Source organism: Arvicanthis niloticus, chromosome 6 (genome assembly GCF_011762505.2).
Source record: "Arvicanthis niloticus isolate mArvNil1 chromosome 6, mArvNil1.pat.X, whole genome shotgun sequence".
Lineage (NCBI taxonomy): Eukaryota > Metazoa > Chordata > Mammalia > Rodentia > Muridae > Arvicanthis > Arvicanthis niloticus.
Genome location: NC_047663.1, coordinates 106970928 through 106988631, shown reverse-complemented (window position 1 = coordinate 106988631; position 17704 = coordinate 106970928). Strand labels below are relative to the sequence as shown.

The window sequence follows — 17704 nt, the reverse complement described above, 5'->3', positions numbered from 1 at the left end:
ATCTGTCTACCCTACTCTGAATTCTCCCGGGACCCTGAGGATCTGAACCTCTGAGCGATCTTTCTCCATTCATACTTGAGTAGCCTCGGAGTCTTGCCCCAGCCGACCTCCAGCCAGCCACAGGGCACCATCTAGACAACCAGCCAGCCCAACTGGGACCCTCCTAGGTTTCTGCTCTCCTCTCTGGTCCAGTCCAAATCTTCTTGAAAAAGTAGCTGTGACCCTCAATGGAACAGGGACAAGTCAGAGTGCAGAGGATGGCAGTGTCCTTGGCAGTTTCTCTGCCCCCCTGGCCCCTGGCCTGAAGATGGATACCATGCCAAGGTCACCCCAGACAGACCCTGCAGACGCAGCCCACAAGACAGTGGCTTCAGGCAAAGAGAAATGGCAACAAAACCAAGCACAAGATAAAACTGGGCTGTTGGCCCTGAGCTAGTTTGTTTTCCTAGTGAAGAGCAGGAGCAGCAATGAGAACCATCTGTGCCTGGGGCGAGGCACAGGCTTGCTGCTGTCACCACGCCTCCCCGAGACCACAGGAGCCAGGTCTTGCTCTCACTTGGCTAAGGCAGAGTGTGTGTTGTGGCTGGCCAGCTACCACCCACGTTTGCTGAAGCCTCAGGCCTGGTCCCTAGCAGACCCTGGCTCTGGAATGCAGGCACTTCCTGGTTGCCCTCAAAGGACACAGCATGCAAGTGGAGGCTGCTGTGACCCACTTGGTGTCAGACTGAGCTTAGATTCCTTAGAGACATACTGCAGCTGTGGGCCCCCAGCTTTGCCAAGGATCAAACCAATGGGCCTCATATGTGGTGTTACAGGGTTCTGTAGTTAGGGGATGTGTGGCCCACAACATTCTCACTGGAGGCGAATTTACTTCTTCCTTGAGTCAGGAAGAGGGGCACAGGTTGTGAGACTCAGTTTGTAGGGATCTCTGGAGCAAGCTGGCTGAGGATTCAGGTTCTGTGTTAGAAAGACCCGGACTTAAAAATTGTCTCTGTTCCTACTGACTGGGAACAAGCTGCTTTCTCCAAGCTTCCTTGCTGTCACCTACGAAGAGTCTGTGAGGATGGGGCCTGTGTAGTGCTAAAATGAGCCCTCTGGCATCAGAAGGCTCTCCCGGCACACACTCCACCACAGGCAGGGTAGCTTCTCCTATCAAGGCCCTCCCTCTTCAGGTGGAGTGTAGTAAGAAAAGGCATGAGGAAGCAGGCTCAACATAGGGGCACTTGTGGGAAAGAGCGAGATAGGCCTAGAGGAAGAGGGACCCTTGGGATATCGACCCACATCTCTGTGGGCCTCCTCCTAGCTCTGAACACACACACACACACACACACACACACACACACACACAGGGGGGGGGGTCAGGGAGGGAGGGAGAGAGAGCGAGAGAGACTCCGTTCAGCCTGAAAAGGCTTCTTCCTCTCACCCCTCCCCCGCTGCAGCTTCCTGCCTGTGTACAGATAGGAACGTGGTGGTTATCTTCCACCTATAAAGCCTCTGCAGCAGCTCAAATGGTTGTATTTTCTCCCTATGGAACATCTGAGAGACGATGACTTGCCGTGTGGGAGTAACCACTGGCTATGTTACTGACGCTGGGGAAGGGTGGGTGATGAGTGGCTTCACCACCACCCCATGCCAAGTGAGTGCCAAGGGGTTCATGTCAGCTCCAGTCATCTTCGCACCTCATCACCAGATGACTTCCTGCAGCCACCTACATGTGCCTGCTGTGATCATTTGATGGTCTGTGGCATGTGCAAGGTGGCAGTAGTGACTCCCTCCAGGTCATCTGCCTGGGCTGTGGGGATACAAGGCAGAGCTTAGGTTTCCCAGGCCTAAACTTCAACTTGTCCTGGGCCTGTCACTCTGGGTCAGGAGTGGATTAGAACACCTGTGATGGGTGTCTAGACCCTACCTTCCCCCTGATGCCTCCCAGGGCCCCTCTACCAGCAGAGCTGATTCTGCAAGGCCTGGGGAGGGGAGGGGTATAAGCATCCTAGAGACTAACGGCTGTGATATCAAGTCCATGCCTAACTGAGGACAAGGGCTCTAGCTAGCCTAGGCCAAGAATTCCAAACTGTTGTGTGAGAGAGACAGGAAGACAGAGGGGGAGGAGAAAACATTGGGGAGGGGAGGGGATAGAGCCAGATAACACCGGTAAGAAATTGCACTCAGTTTTACCCTGGTCTACAAATAAGTTTACTGGTCTGAGGAAAGACTTGCTTCTTAAATGTAGGTATGAGTTCCTCTCTACTGTCCTGATCAAATACACCCTCCTGTGACAGAATCACTGCTGTTCCCTTGGGAGCTTCAAAACATTGGTGAATATAGTAGCAAGTAGATGGATGGATCTATGTCACATCCCCATAGGAGCCAAGATGGAAACAGTCTGTCCCACCCAGGAGAGCCTCAGCAGGATGACACACACACACAGACACACATGGGAAATAGCTCCAAGTCCGTGTGAGGCAGAATGCACTGTCAGCATGAGGCACCCAGCCACGCAGCATTCCTGAGGCACACTCACTGGCTGTTGCAGGCTTTGTCACTCAGGTTATCCCTGGGGCCTGCAGGAGCAGGTAGACCACACAGGAAGTGGTCACACACTTCCTCCTTGTTTGTGAGTCTTGTCTTTGCCCTGCTTCCCACCCATCTGTGCCCTAATGAGTGTTGTCATAGGAAGTGACTGAGAGTGCCAGGGAGTAACACAGAGGGGTATACTCACTAGGCTTATAGACCACTGGCTCATGTGCGTTGCTTCAGATAAGGGTGTGTGGTGGGAAAGACTTGAAAGGTGCCTAAACCCAGCATTAGGAAGGTGAGCTGCTTTCGCTCTTCCGGGACGGTCCCTCCGTAGCAGCAGGGCCCAGTAGGTTTTTCCCTTCTCCAGGCTCCAAATCCCCCAGGCTAGGAGTAGGATGGTGGAGTGTGGACTGGAGGGGAATTATGTAATGGGTCTCCATATTCCTGCTGGCCCTCCTGTATGTGCGGCCACAAACTCACCACCCAGCTCTTATTCTGACCTCCCAGAATCGTGAGATGGCGCACACTAAGAAGGGGTTGTAATGGATGGTAAGTACTCCTTAAACGTGACCAGGAAGAGGCATGGGCCCCATATGGTTGCCCCAGTGCTGGTATCATCACAAACTGGGTGGCTTAAAACAGACACTCATGTCTCCACAATGCTAGGGCTAGACAGCCCAGTCTAGATGCCAGCAGGACCCACTCCACACAGAGTGTACTTGCCCAGGGCATGCTCATTCCAAAGACTTAGGGCAGAATCTGACTTTATTAGAAAGAGTTTGGGGCTCTGCAGACATTCCTGGGTTTGTGACCACATTCCTCCATGTGTCCTTCTCTCCTCCCCATGTCCTACAATGACACATATCTTTGCCTTTAGGGCCAACCTAATCCAGGTTGATCTTCTCTGGAGATTCTTTCTTGCATCTTCAAACCCTTTTTTCCAAATAGATAGCACTCACAGATGCAAGGGGTGCCTCTGAGGTGGGGGCCACTCAACCTCTGTGCAGTCCACTCACCCACACTGGCTGTTACAGAATGCAGGCCCTGGATTGCCTGCTAGTATGTATCACCCCCTCCCCCAACCTTTTTTAATTTACACTATACTGTGATTTTTTTTTTTAACCCACACTGGGACCAAATCACTACAACCTGATTTGACAGTATTAAGAGGTGGGACCTGGAACTGAAGAGATGGCTCAGGAGTTAAGAGAAATTCCTCACCAGGCAGGGGTGGCACACGCCTTTAATCCCAGCACTTGGGAGGCAGAGGCAGGGAGATTTCTGAGTTCGAGGCCAGCCTGGTCTACAGAGTGAGTTCCAGGACAACCAGGGCTATTCAGAAAAAAATCCTGTCGAGAGAGAGAGAGAGAGAGAGAGAGAGAGAGAGAGAGAGAGAGAGAGAGGGAGAATATGAATGAGAACTAACTGGCTATTCTTTCAGAGGACTTGGGCTCAAGTCTTAGCACCCAGATGGCAGCTCACAACTACCTGTAACTTCAGTCCCAGGGTATTCAGTGCCTCCTTTGACCCGCATGATAGGTGCACATACATGATGCACATACATACATGATCAGTGCACATACATGATGCACATACATACATGATCAGTGCACGTACATGATGCACATACATACATGCAGGCAAAACACCCAAACACATAAAAATAAAGAAAGCAGTGCCAGGCAGTGGTGGTGCATGACTGTGATCTCAGCAGTCGGGAGGCAGAGGCAGGCAGATCTCTGAGTTCGAGGCCAGCCTGTCCTACAGAGTAAGTTCTAGGACAGCCAGGACTACATAGAGAAACCCTGTCTCAAAAAACCAAAGATAGATAGATAGATAGATAGATAGATAGATAGATAGATAGATTAAAGATAAAATGAAATGAAGGAAGAAATGGGCTTATGGACACGTTTGGATCAGGAGGGGCCATCAATAGGATTGAGCCGCCCCACCATGTACTCAGAGGAGTCAGCTGTCATTTGTCTTCTGCCCTTTGGCCTTCACCATGTGAACACAAGAAAGTATCGTGTTGGGAGCAGAAAGCAGCTCTCGCCAGACACCAAATGTGTAGGCATCTTAAGTTCGGACTTCCCAGCCTCTAGAGCAGTAAGCAAATTCATGTTGTTTATAAACTGTACAGTCTGAAGCATTTTAACATAGCAGCTGAAACAGATGAAGACTCATCAATTTGAACAAACATAGTAGGCAGTCTTCTGCACTTCCCGTGGGCACCTGCTGTGGCTGCCCAGCCAGGCTCTGAGGGTCGCTCCGAGGCTGGCTCCACTTGATTCTGTGGGGGGCAGAACTGGACATTCCAGACTAAAGCAGCTCCCAGCCTAGGGCTGACATGCAAACACTGGCTAAGTCCAGAGCCAGCCTCTTTCTGTTTGGACAATGTCCTGTATGGAATGTAGAAAAAACATTTTTTCTGCTGTCTCTAAGCTGTGGGGGACCAGATGCTGGAATTTACCATCATTACCACAACTGGGATCACTTTTCAACTGTGGCATGAGAATGACCCAGGCATTCTGCAACCACCCACCCCCCCCAGCCCCCCAGCCGTGATGTTTTGGCCAGAATGTTGGAAAGCCTAGGTTGTGTCACTGTGAAAACAGACTGGGAATCTTCAGGGTAGGTGGTACATGAAAGAAAGTAGGCCACACTAATGTAATCAGTCTCCCAGAGAAATTGGGGTATTGATCCAAACCCCAACTCAGCTATTTACACCTTGAAGCCCCCACCTGTAGACCCCATCTGTGAGGTCAGGGGTTACTTCCCCCTCTAGGACAGCTGCTCCATTTGATGGAAAAACAACAGGAAACCTGGCCACCTCTGGAGCTACCAGGCAAGAGTCTTTTGGCCAGGATCCTGGAAAAATTCTTGATACCCAAGAAAGCCATCTGGCCCTTGGTCCTCCCACAACTGCCCAGCTAATCTCATTCAGGTTCTAGGCCCAGCTGTTTGGGAATAAGGGCCACTTTGCCACAGGGTGGGCTCTAGGGATGGGTATAGAGCAGGGTTACATGTTCAGGTTGGTGGAGACCTGTGGGGACATTTGAAGGACTCTGAGCAGGACAGGTAGACTGCAGAGAGGAAGGGACCCAGAATGCAGGAGCTAAGGAGACAAGATTCTCAGGACACAGCTGGGATGACCCTTACATCCCTCTGAAGCTCCAGAACTCAAGCCTCAATGTGCTACTGGCTGTCGAACTCTCCCCTAGTCATGTGAGACAGGACCCTTCTCGGTGGTCGCACATGCTTTGTGAAGTCCCTGTGCAATGTCTGTCTGTCTATATGACAGACAGGAAAAAGGACTTGTACTCTATCTCACCTCCAGAGGATCTCTTTCCTCAGTCTCTCCTCCTGACCCCCTAGGCCTGGTGACTAGCTTCTGGCTGTTCCTGTCACAGCAGCCCCTGTCTGGTCTCTTTCAGCCTGCTCTTGAAGAACAAGTCCAAGCGAGACAACTGGCTTGATCTTCAGTTTTTCGTCACTGTGCTGGTCTGAATGAGGATGGCCTGGCCCCACAGTCTCATGTGTTTGAGTGGTTGATACCTAGTTGGTGCAACTGTTTGGGAAAGCTTAAGAGGTATAGCCTGGTTGGAGGAGGTGTGTCACTGGAGGAGGGGTGGGGATTTTAAAAGACTTGAGCCATTCCCAGTGTCCTCTCTGCATCCTGGTTGCAGATAAAGATGTGAGCTCTCAGCTGTGGCCGCTGCCTTGCCTTTAACCCTCTGCCATCATGGATTCTAAGCCTCTGAAACAAACAAACAAACAAACAAACAAACAAACAAAGAAGTCCAATTAAGTACTTCTTTTCATAGGTTGCCTTGGTCACGATGTTTTATCACAGTGTTAAAAAAGTAATTAGGATATTCTTCTTGCAGGACCGTGTTGAAGTGAGTTTAGGTAATCTGCTTTGTGTGCCCTATAGGTCTCAGGCGTGGACCCACCCTGGAGCTATCTGAATTCTCAAATGAAAGACACACACACACACACACACACACACACACACACCCCAGTTAATTTTAAATGCCTTGACTAGCTCAAAGGCTGGGCAGCTCTAATCCTTCCTGCAGCTAGCAAACATTTCCCTCCAGTACTTCTGAGTTAACATCTTTTAAAATCTATATTTCATCTCTGTTACCCCAAACATAATTGGGAAAGTGGCCCTTGTGGCCACTTTCCTGATTCTCACTTGTTGGTGGGCCTTTAGGTCTGGTCTTTATTCTTCCCTGTCATGGTGATCTCTCCTTCCTTTTCTCCAGTTCCTAGCCTGTGCAAGTCTAAATGTCCTGCCTCAGTCTACCTGCCCAGCCATTGGCTGTTGGCTTTTTATTGATCAATCAAAACCCAGTTGGGGCCAAGGATTTGGACACTCAGATTCCCAATTTGGGGAGTTGGATTAATTCAAAGCATTAGAACCAATCTCCAACAGGATCACGGTTCCAAAGCTTAAGAGTGGGGTTCTGTAACTGGGAGAGCTGCCTGTTTTTACCACAGATGGAGACACCCCAGGGCCCAGGGCCAACTGGAATGTGGATCCAAGTGGAGACGTGTGAGGCTGAGGGCACCTTGCCTGCTTATTAATCTTTTTTTTTTTTTTTAAGATGTATTTATTTATACGGCATTTTGCCTGCATGTACACCTGCATGCCAGAAGAGGGCATCAGATCCCATTACAGATGGTTGTCAGCTACCATGTGATTGCTGGGAATTAAACTCAGGACCTCACCGGGCAGTGGTGGGGCACGCCTTTAATCCTAGCACTTGGGAGGCAGAGGCAGGCAGATTTCTGAGTTCCAGGACAGCCAGGGCTACACAGAGAAACCCTGTCTCAAAAAAAACAAAAATAAATAAATAAATAAAATAAAATAAAAAAAATAAACTCAGGACCTCTGGAAGAGCAGCCATGTTCTTAACCTCTAAGCCATTTCTCCAGGTCCTCTTCTTATCAATCTTTACTTCCTTTCTGGGAGGCCAGATTGGATCCAAGTACTGAACCTGACCCTCTGGAAGCATCGTTAAAATGAAAGCAAATTGTTGGTTTTTTTAAAAAAATTAAACTGGGCTGGAGAGAGATGGCTCAGTGGTTAAGAGCACCGACTACTCTTCCAGAGGTCCTGAGTTCAATTCCCAGCAACCACATGGTGGCTCACAACCATCTGTAATAGGATCTGATGCCCTCTTCTGGTGTGTCTGAAGACAGCAACAGTGTACTTGCATACATAAAATAAGTAAGTAAATATTTAAAAAAAAATTAAACTCATTCTTTCATTCATTTACACATTCATTTATTCATTACATGTGCATGCATGGTGCATGTAAGCCTGAGTGTGCGAGCGTCTCTGTGTGCGTGTGTGCGTGTGTGTACATGTGGGTGCACGTTTGTGTGTGTGTGTGCGTGTGTGCACATGTGTGTGTGTACATGTGTGTGTGAATGTGTGTGCGTGCATGCGTGTGTGTGTGCATGTGTGTACGTGTGTGTGTGTTCCACAGCATGTATGTGTAGGTCAGAAGACAACATTTGGGAACAGTTTCTCCCCTTCTACCGTGTTGATTCTAAGCATTGAACTCAGGACATCAGGCTTGGCAGCAAGCACTTTCTGTCAGCACAGTTTTTGTTTTTGAGATAAAGTCTCTGTAGCACAGGGTAGTCTTGAACTTATGTCCCATAAGCTGTCCAGTTTGCCTTTAAAATTATATACTTACAAAGACCAAAGGGAATCGGAGAGGGGACAAATGACCTTCTGTAAGTATTTCCTACTTCAGCCTACTGAAACAGCTCACAGACTGAGCCATCTTTCCAACCCCTAGTGTCTATCTCTTGTTATAAGGGCCCTGGCAGACTGGGATCTTACCCTTAGGACCTAATCTCATTTTGGAAAAAAGATTTATTAACTTTTATTTTATGTGCTTTCATGGTTTGACTTCCTGTATGACTGAAGGTTCCAGATCCCCTGAACTTGGAGCTATAGACAGGTGTGAGCTGTCATGAGGGTTCTGGGAATTGAACCCAGGTCCTCTGGAAGAGCAGTCGGTGCTCTTAACCACTGAGCCATCTCTCCCGCCCCATCTTTATCTCACTTTTTAATGGCTTTCTTGCAACATCAGTTTGGGAGATCCATTCAGACCATCACAGTATATGAACATTCATTGGATATATGGGCTCTGGGTCTGGATCACGATTCTCTGTCTGGGGCTAGAAACTAACTTCTTCTATGCCACTTCATATAGAAGGCTGGCCTGCTACAAGTCTTTTCCTGTGCCAGGTCATACTCAAAGCTTGTCAGAGCACATCACTTGTGTGGACTGCACTGCCTCTATAGCCTGAGCAGGTCACTAGATTCCAATCTCCTCTGTCACCATGGCAGGTGGCTTCTGCTGGAAAGGGGACACCCAGTAAGACTTCTGAGCATTGGCTCTGGAATTATTAAGGATAAGGCCTCAGGATCATAGCTGGGCAAGACATGGATCTGTCACCTGATGCCACCACCCTCTTGGTGTATACATTTCATTGAGGCCTCTTTGCTCAACTGGTCCAGCAGCATTGCTCACTGAGGAAGCCAACAGATGTGACTTAGAAGGATGCCTATATGGGAAGGGCAGGAGAACAAAGCTTAGTTCTGGGCAGGGCTGTATGCACCACAGCTGCACGCAGTGGTATGTTTTGAATGCAGCATGCCATATGGAGCAAGCACATATCATAGCTTGGAGGATGCCTTGGAGCCATGTCAGCCTGAGCAGCGTTGGGGCATCAGCCTGGAGGATATGATCTGACTGCTGGCAAGCATTCTCTGTCACGCTCCAGCCTGCCCGGCTCTAGCAGGGATATGATTGACGATTAGAGATGAAAGTCATCAGAGGTGAAGATGAATGTCCTGTATTCTCAGGTCCTCGAGGATGGCGATAGTCTCCACCATCTCAGCCTAACAACATAGGTTGGTTGTGTTTCAATATTTTGGCTGAGTAGGCATCTTAAAGTCTCTAGTGCTGTAAAGAGACACTATAGTAGTTGTAAGGAGCAGGTCCCTTTACAGGACTGACTCCATATTGTAATAGGAAAGAAAACAAGTCTGGACAAGTCTTGAAGTTATGATAACCAGATGTTACTTTGAAACCTTATGAATCAAAATGTGCGTACATAGAAATAAGGTATAATAAGTAAGATAACCACCTGCAATGAAGTCATAGCCCAGAGATAACCAGACATGACTGGTTATCTGCCATACACGTCAGAAGTAACCTCAATTCAAGCATAAAAGAGGAGCCCCTGCCCAGAGCACAATATCACACTGGTAGCCACGACTGGCTACCGTGATCCTCCGTTCAGGCCTCCTCTGCAGCCAAGAGAGCACTGAGCATCTGCAGCATGGATCATCAAAGCAACAGCCGCAGAACACCCCTATCTTCGTGGTCAAGCACTCCCTGGACCTAAGCTGCTGGAAACTGCAGTCATAAGGACTCAGGTCGGATAACATGTGGTGGCGCACGCCTTTAATCCCAGCACTTGGGAGGCAGAGGCAGGTGGATTACTGAATTTGAGGCCAGCCTGGTCTACAGAATGAGTTCTAGGACAGCCAGGGCTACACAGAGAAACCCTGTCTCAAAAAAACAAAAACAAAAACAAACAAACAAACAAACAAACAGACTTGAGGCCTGTGCAGCTGCTTGGAAGTGGTTTAAACCAGTTTAGTCACTTTCCTCCAAGCTGTTGAGCTGCCTGCAGGCTATGTGGTTGTTCTAGGTTTCTCAGCTTTGTGAAAGGCCACCAATGGTGGGGTGGGCCTTGGTGATGCCCCTGTCTTTGAGTCATTTCTGCTCATAACCCCTCATGTAAGAAACCCCAATAAAACTCACTGGTTCACTAAGCTGGATTTTGGTGGTATCCGTACTTTGGTCTGCCGTGAGATCCCTGATTGGGGTGAAGAGGCACGTGTTTCATCTCTCCACTTCAGGGAAAGTTTTGTCACTTACATGGTGTGGAGGCCATCAGCCTCTGGCAGTGAAGCAGGGGTTAAGCCAACCCTGCAGGTGAGCCTCGGAGAACCCAGACGCCCCTGAGAGGCACCTCCATCTTGTTTTGCTGACTTGGGATTTTACCCAGAGTGAGGATGTTGCTGCTGGTGGGGTGTGACCCTGGGTCTTCCTCAGGAATTTCGGTTCCTTACAGATTGATTTCTGTCTTCGTTGGGGTTTCTATTGCTGCAATAAAACACTGTGACCAAAAGCAACTTGAGGAGAAAAAGGTTTATTTGGATTACGTATCCTGAATCACAGACGTTTGAGAAAAGCCAGGGCAGGAACCTGGAGGCAGGACTGGTGCAGAGGCACGAGGCGGCTGCTGGCCACTCCTCTTCAGTTGCTCTCTTTGCCTTCCTTTAGACTCAGGACCACTTTCCCAGGGGTTGCACTAGACTCTCCTACAAGCGAGATGACTCTAGCTTGTGTCAAATTGACATAAAGACTCCAGCTCAGCCTCAGAAGGCCTTCTTGTTTTGATCATGCAGGAATGAACCTCAGGTGCTAGATGTTGGGACCAAGTCTTGGCCCTCACTGAGTACTGGGATGGTGACTGGGATGACCCTTTGCAGGTCCCCAGAACTCTAGACTATAGAAGCCACCTTTCCAGGATTGCCTGTCTTGGGCAGGAGCCACCTTGAGTGTGGGCTTGCTGCAAATGGAGGGGCTCTGCCTAGGACAGCATTGAGTTCCCTACCCAAGGGCCCAGGGATAAGAGTCTACCTGCCTCGCTGCCATGGTCCTTCTAGGGGACAAGGAGCACCCTGTGTATCCCAGGAGCAAGGCCATCTCCCAATCTTTGCCCCAAACCATATTTTCTTGAATACCTAAAGGAATTTCTTTTTTCTTAATTTCTTTTTTCTTTTCCTTTGTTTTATTTATTGAGACAGGGTTTCTCTGTGTAGCCCTGGCTGGAACTTGCTCTGTAGACCAGGCTGGCCTTGAACTCAGAGATCCACCTCTGTCTCTGCCTCTGTCTCTCAAGTGCTGGGATTAAAAGCATATGCTGCCACCATCTTACCTCCGGCTGAGGAATTTCTTAATAATTTTTTTTTTCTGGAGTGCTTTTGGGGTGACAGGGGTGCTCTGTGTCCTTCAGTGGCATCTCTACGAACAGCTTGGGAAGAGGGCACCACCTGCTGGCATCACCGGAAATTGCAGCTGGAGAGATTGCACCTTCAGGCTGGTGTCCAAGGAACAGGGAAAGGAAATCAGGTTAACAGCTTTGTCCTACACGTAAGCACTCTAGTGAAAGTTCAAAGCTCAGAGCCCTGGAAAAATATAGGTTCTTTACTTCAAAGACCCAGCATGTGGGGCTTAAAGTGGCAGGGTTTAGGCACGGCCTGAGCCCAGAATCCTGCTATCCCAACAGCCTCTGTCACTGTCCCAAGGATGCCCACTCCAGCTACAAAAGTGGCTTTGCAGGCCTTGAGTTTGGCATTACCAGAGGGACCTGGGGCCATGTCTATCTGTCTACTCACATGAAAAGTTCCCTGGCTTCTCTCCAGGGCTTGGTTCTTTTTGCCTAGTCTGCCTAAGTCTGTGTTTCAGAAGCTGCCTGTTGACATTCTGGGATCCTGCATGCTTTCAAGTTTCCAGGCTGCTGCTGCCAGAGGCAGGGGCTAGGGCGGGTATCCCTGCAGCAGGCAGTGTGGAGCAGACATGAGCTGAGTCAGCATCAAGACTTGGGAGAGCTTTGGACCAGGCTGAAGATAAATCACCACAGCCCTGAGGTGGGGAGCAGAGAGGGTGGAGGTGCTTCAGGTGTCTTTCCTCACCTCCAGGGGCCAGGCACTCTGCCCTCAAGCCCACATGGGGCGGCTGCACAGATAAGGCCCCTGACACTTCAGCCTCCCAGGTGCTAAGCAGGGATTTGGAGGGAGGAGCCAGGGTTTCTCTGGCAACCCTTGTACAAGTCCGCCTCCCTCCCTGACTCCAGCCCTGGGTTCTCAGCCTCCTATTCCTAGGCTCTCGCCCTTCCCGCTGCCCTTCCAGTGAGTGAGTACTTGGGAGAGGGTCCTTGCAGTCTTCTGCAAGTCTGTAGGAGGAGGGGCAAGATCCAGCAGCAGAGTACAAGAGAGAATGGCACGGGCAAGGGTGGCACGGCAGAGGTGGACAAGAGAAGAGTTAGGCTTCCTAGCTTTGTGGAGTTGGAGCCATCTTGCCCTCCCTCCTGCAAGCTGCCCTCCACTGAGCTTAGGCCCCACTGTTAGGAGTGTCCTGCACTAGATTGTAGTGTCTGTTGGAGGGCTATAGGCACTGCCACCTGGCTGAAAAGTCCTTCTGGAAAGCCCTTTGTCCCTGGAGGAGGTTGTCTGTGTTAAGGGCTAAGGTAGCTGTGGAAACCCAGAGCTGGTGCTTACCAGATCCCCATTCTGAACCCTTCAGGGAGGGGGTGCCCACAGGCTCCTTTCAGATAGATGTTCCCTGGCCAGGAGCTGCCGTATTGTATTGCAAGCCCCTAGGAGCAGAGCTCTGAGGGCTTCAGGCTCCAGGAGGTTGTATAGAAGTGAACCTCTGCTCTTGCTTTTATGACTATGGTGACATCCCTTCATGGCTTCTGGCAAGGGGCCAGAGCTTGGTGATATGCTGGCATGGGTCTGATGCCCCACCTAGGTGGTGGTCTACTGAAGAACTGTTGTCCACAGTCACAGGACTACCAGAGCCTATTCAGCAGGGACTGCTGTTGTGGGACTGAAGAACAATAGGAAGGGCCGGCAGGCCTTTGCCACCTGCTGAGGCTTGCACTAGTAGTGGGTTGGGGGTTTCTTCTTGTTGCCTTCACTCTGACACCATGATTCATGCTGGGGACCTTAGTGGGGCAGGGACACTGTCTCCCAAGGTTTATTGGGCTGTGTCACAGTTCTTGGTTGCTTAGCAGAGGAAGGAGCTTTGCAGGAGCTGAGTTGTAGCGGTGGCATGGAGGGGCTCTCCTTACATCTGTGTCTGCATTTCCTGCCACCTCTTCTGAGAAGAAGACAGCCGTTTGTCCACTCCACTTCTCTGCTTCATCTCCATCCTTTCAGCACTTGCATCTGCCTCTCTGCAGGGTACCATCCTTCCCAAATCACTTCTATTGTGTTGGGCGTTTACACGCTAGCAGCTGCTACCTCTGTGTGGCCTTTGTTCCCTGGGGCTCAGATCAGCCTGAGGCATCAGTTGGCTTCCCTGGAGAGCAGACAGTTGGAATCAGCTGTAGGGACAGAAAGATAGGCTCACCAGATTTAGAAGTGCACCCAAATCAAAACCCCTAGCCACAGAGCTAACTGGCCCTGCATTGCAGAGGTGTGTGTGTGTGTGTGTGTGTGTGTGTGTGTGTTGTGTGTCATGGAAGAGATTTGTGCTTTATACCCAGGGTGTCCCTGCCATCTGCTGGTTATTCTCATCTGTGACCTGCTTTGGCCTGTGGAGAGCATGGTGCTTTTGTTAAAAGCCAGAGACTCTGCTCCTTTTCCTGCCATCGGTATTATGGTGTGTTCAGGGTAGGACTGTGGCAGCTCGACATGCTGATCAGCTGCAGTCTGGGCGGCCTTGTTGGCAGTTGGGTACCATGCCAACGTGAGGACGCCAGACCTGAATCACTGTTGCTGTGGAGTGCACTGAGGTATCAAGCTCTGGTGGGTGTGGTGCCCTACTCCCCTTCACGGTTCACTGACTGCCCCAGCCTGCTCTGGGTTTTGCTTTTCCAGGGAGGAGGCGGTGAGAAATAAACAATGAGGCTGCTTAGAGTCATTGCAGGCTTCCAGAAGAAAGCTCCTCCCCACGCGCTGCACCTGCCCACCCAGACTGTAGCCTAAGCCTAGCATGCGCTGTTAGCCGCAGCCTACAGGGGGCTGAGGGGAGGTGCCTTTTGGCCATGCTGTCCGGTAACTGTCACTCATAGCAGTACCTAGGTGGTTCATGGAGGAACTGGACAATGGTTTGGGCTCTGACATACATAGGCAGGCAGGCAGGCAGACAGACAGACAGACAGACAAGTAAACATTCTAAGCCCAGCCAGTTGAGCACCTGTAATCTATGCACTTCTGACCTTCCAGGAGCCCTGGTAAGGCTCTGCCCACTCTACTAAGGAGCAGACTTAGCCCCAGGACTCTGAATGAACTTGCGTGAGGTCACTGACCAGAGTCCTCTTTCTTCTGGACAGACAACATGTGACTATTTTGCTGGATTTTTCCTCTTAACCCCTTTCCTGATATTAAACTGTCCCTTAGGTGAAATTCTACACGGTCCCAAGGAACCCCAGGTGGCTGCTGCTGGCTGCAGGGGTATGGTGAATCGGAGAAAGGATTTGGTATTCTGGATATGACCCTGCCAGGACCTTAGACATGTGACTTGGTCCCTCTGGTCAGTAGGCTTTATAGGGCTGTCAAGGCATGACACAAGGTCAAAGCCATCAGTGGCTAACATAGTCCCCAGCCTTCAAGGGTCTCTGTGAATGCTATGAAAGGGGCATGGCCAATGCTAGTTGTTAGCAAGGCTGTGCACGTCCCTGAGGGGGCCCTGCCCTTTGAGGAAGGCAGAGGGAATCTGGCAGGCACCACCAATGTGGGATCAGTGTGGGGACCCCAGCCACACAGTAGGATGGTAGGGGACAATCATCCTCTCTCCCAAGACAGGTGAAAGAGGTGGCAGAATGAATTGGGGGGCATGTGTGGCCTCTGAAGCTAAGCTGGTGCTTTATACCTGTGAAGACAAAGAGGATGGTAGGTTATAAGTGTCAGAAGCCCAAGAACAGGATCCTGAGGGGCTCAGAACTCCAGAGCCTTGCAATGAGTTTCCAGGTTGGCTGAGATGCTGCTGGTCATATGTGTAGGCCTGGTTTGTATGGGGCATGTGTGCTCTTTTTCCTGGGCTATGGTTTGCCCAGAGGCTACGAGCCTTGCTCCTAGCTACCCTGTGGTGCACACAGTGCAGAATTCTGTGCAAGCTGCTGTGGCAGTTCTAGGACAGAGTGGGCAGTCTATAGATTTTATCCTGCAGTGGACTGGGTATCAGCAGAGGTTAGCCTGTGGTCCAATTTGGAGCTGCAGCTGAGGCCTCCGGCGAGCTTGGCCTGTAAGAAAGGACATGGCAATGGTCTTTACTGAGCTGTTGTATGCCAAGGCTGAGGAAACAAGGAAGGGCAGAGTACCAAGCCTGTGGGGTGGCATGGGAGACACAGAAGGATAGGAACTCCTAGCCTGAAGGATGGTGGCAGCAGACATGGTGTGTGGGGTCTGCTGCCAGTCTGCAGGGTGCTGCTGCTTTGCATGCTGGATATTATTTTTCTGCTCACTGGGCATTCGTTTTAATAACTCAGTTCAAAGCGACAGTCATGTACTGGTTCTGGCTAATCTGTTGTAGTTATGGTGTGGCTTTTTTCCTAGACAAGTCAAGCCCCAGTTGGTGGAGACAGCTCAGCCCTAAGCTTCCTATGGGTGGGAAGCAGCGCTGTTAGCCAGTGAGGAAATTCTGTCTCCCCATCTCAGAACCACCCTGTTCCTCCGCTATTAGGAAAACACTATTAACAGGACCTCATCAGCTCCTTCGTGCCAAAGGTAACCATTATTCAAGGTTGTTGTGTGACAAAACTTTTCCAAGGGAGATGCAACATACCTGTCTGCTCACTCCAGATAGGGAGCTCATGACAGACCAAAGTAGAGATACTGCCAAAGTCCAACTTGGTGAACCAGTGGGTTTTACTGAGGTCAGTTACAGGAATATGGGTGAGGGGTTACTTACAGGAGCAGAAATGACTCAAAGACAGCTGCATGACTAAGGCTGGTCCCAGCATGAATGACAGTTCACAGAGCTGGGAATCCGGGGCAACTGCAGGCAGCTCAACAGGTCGGAGAGTGTCCTCTGGTCTAAAACTCCTCTAAGCTGCTGGACTGATCTCTGCTTCTCCCAGAAAGTTGGTCTGGTTTCAGTCTGCTTTACTTCTTTGAGAGTGACTCTCAGCAGTCTTTATTGCCTCCTGGGCCACTGAGTGAATACGGTCAATTTCAGGGACTTCCTGAAACTATTTTGAGTTGTTCACCTCCTTGTTTTAGGAGCCTCCCTTTAGTTTGGAATCTTTCAATCTTGGAGGAAACTATTCCACAATAAAGGTCCAAGCCAGGGGAGATTGGGTAGCCCTGGCATCCCAGGGCTGACTCCTATCTTGCAGGCAGCAGGGTGGGAGACAGGCTAGCAAAGGCCACTAAGGATGTTCTACGGAGGCTCTCTGGAGCAAAGAAGTCTGAAGCAGAGCTCTCTAAGATCCCAGGGTGGGGTGATCCAGCTTCCTCATGTCTTGATTTAGGCTAACATGCAGCAATCTGGTATAATCCTGGCTGGCTGTCTTGTCCTAGGAGGTACATGCCATCCCTTGGAGCAAGTCTGAGGGTCTAGAAGGCCTATGTTTTCTAGACAACTAGATATATTTGGTGTTGTCCTGCAGTTCACTTACAAAGACCACCAGTGCCATTAGGGAACATATGAGTGGGGTCTGCTCTAGGACCATGGGAGTAGAAGAGTCCCAGCAGGGCTGACCTAGGCCAGGGCAGTCAAGGCAGAACCATGCAGTTACTATTGCCAAGACGAGCACACACATGACTCTACTAGTACACCTGGGCCCCCAGGTGGCAGAGCTAACCTTCCATCCTCCTGCCTCAGCTCCATAGCAAAGTCAGATCTCCATCATGGCCACGCTGTACTTCCTTACAGGCAGCTCTGCAGACCTGCCTCAGGGACAGCCAATGTGAAGGCCTCTTCTCCCTCAGTCTTGGGGAAAGTGGTAGATAGAAAAGCTGGCACCAGATGTGTCCAGGGTCCTGGCACTTGACTCTGGATCCTACCTATTCTGTAGTAGAGTGTCCTGGTGTGGAGGAGAGCCTAAGAGCTAGTGGCAGAAGAGTAGTCTCTCTCACACTCAGGTAGTCTGTCCTCAGATTGTCTCCAGGGATTCATGTCCCTTCCCTAGATCAGACCCTTTAGAAACAGTCTTAAGAATGAAGGATAACTCAGTGGTAAGATGCTCACCCAACATATGTCAGCCTTTCAAACCTTCTCCAGTGCCATTAAGGAAAAGACAAATCAAGTCTTGTGTTTTCTTTGTGCTGCCTAGTCTTTTGTTCTCTGGGAATGCTTGGGAGAAAAGCCCCAAGCTAGGTAGGGTTCCACTTCTGTCCACACCTGCACTTCCC

At 50.2% G+C, this 17704-nt stretch overlaps 1 protein-coding gene across 3 annotated transcripts in view; it reads left to right on the top strand.

Moving 5' to 3' along the window:
- The first annotated feature begins 12443 nt into the window (after positions 1–12443).
- Positions 12444–17704, top strand: part of Ccdc187 (coiled-coil domain containing 187) — a 56018-nt gene continuing 50757 nt past the window's right edge. Inside the window, exons 1-2 of one of the 3 annotated variants that reach the window (XM_076937619.1) lie at positions 12444–12532; positions 15905–16075. The gene's annotated coding sequence lies outside the window, so the exon portion shown is untranslated. Of the gene's footprint in view, positions 12537–15904; positions 16076–17704 lie in introns of all 3 variants that reach the window. The other 2 variants (XM_076937617.1, XM_076937620.1) reach the window with 2 other exon arrangements.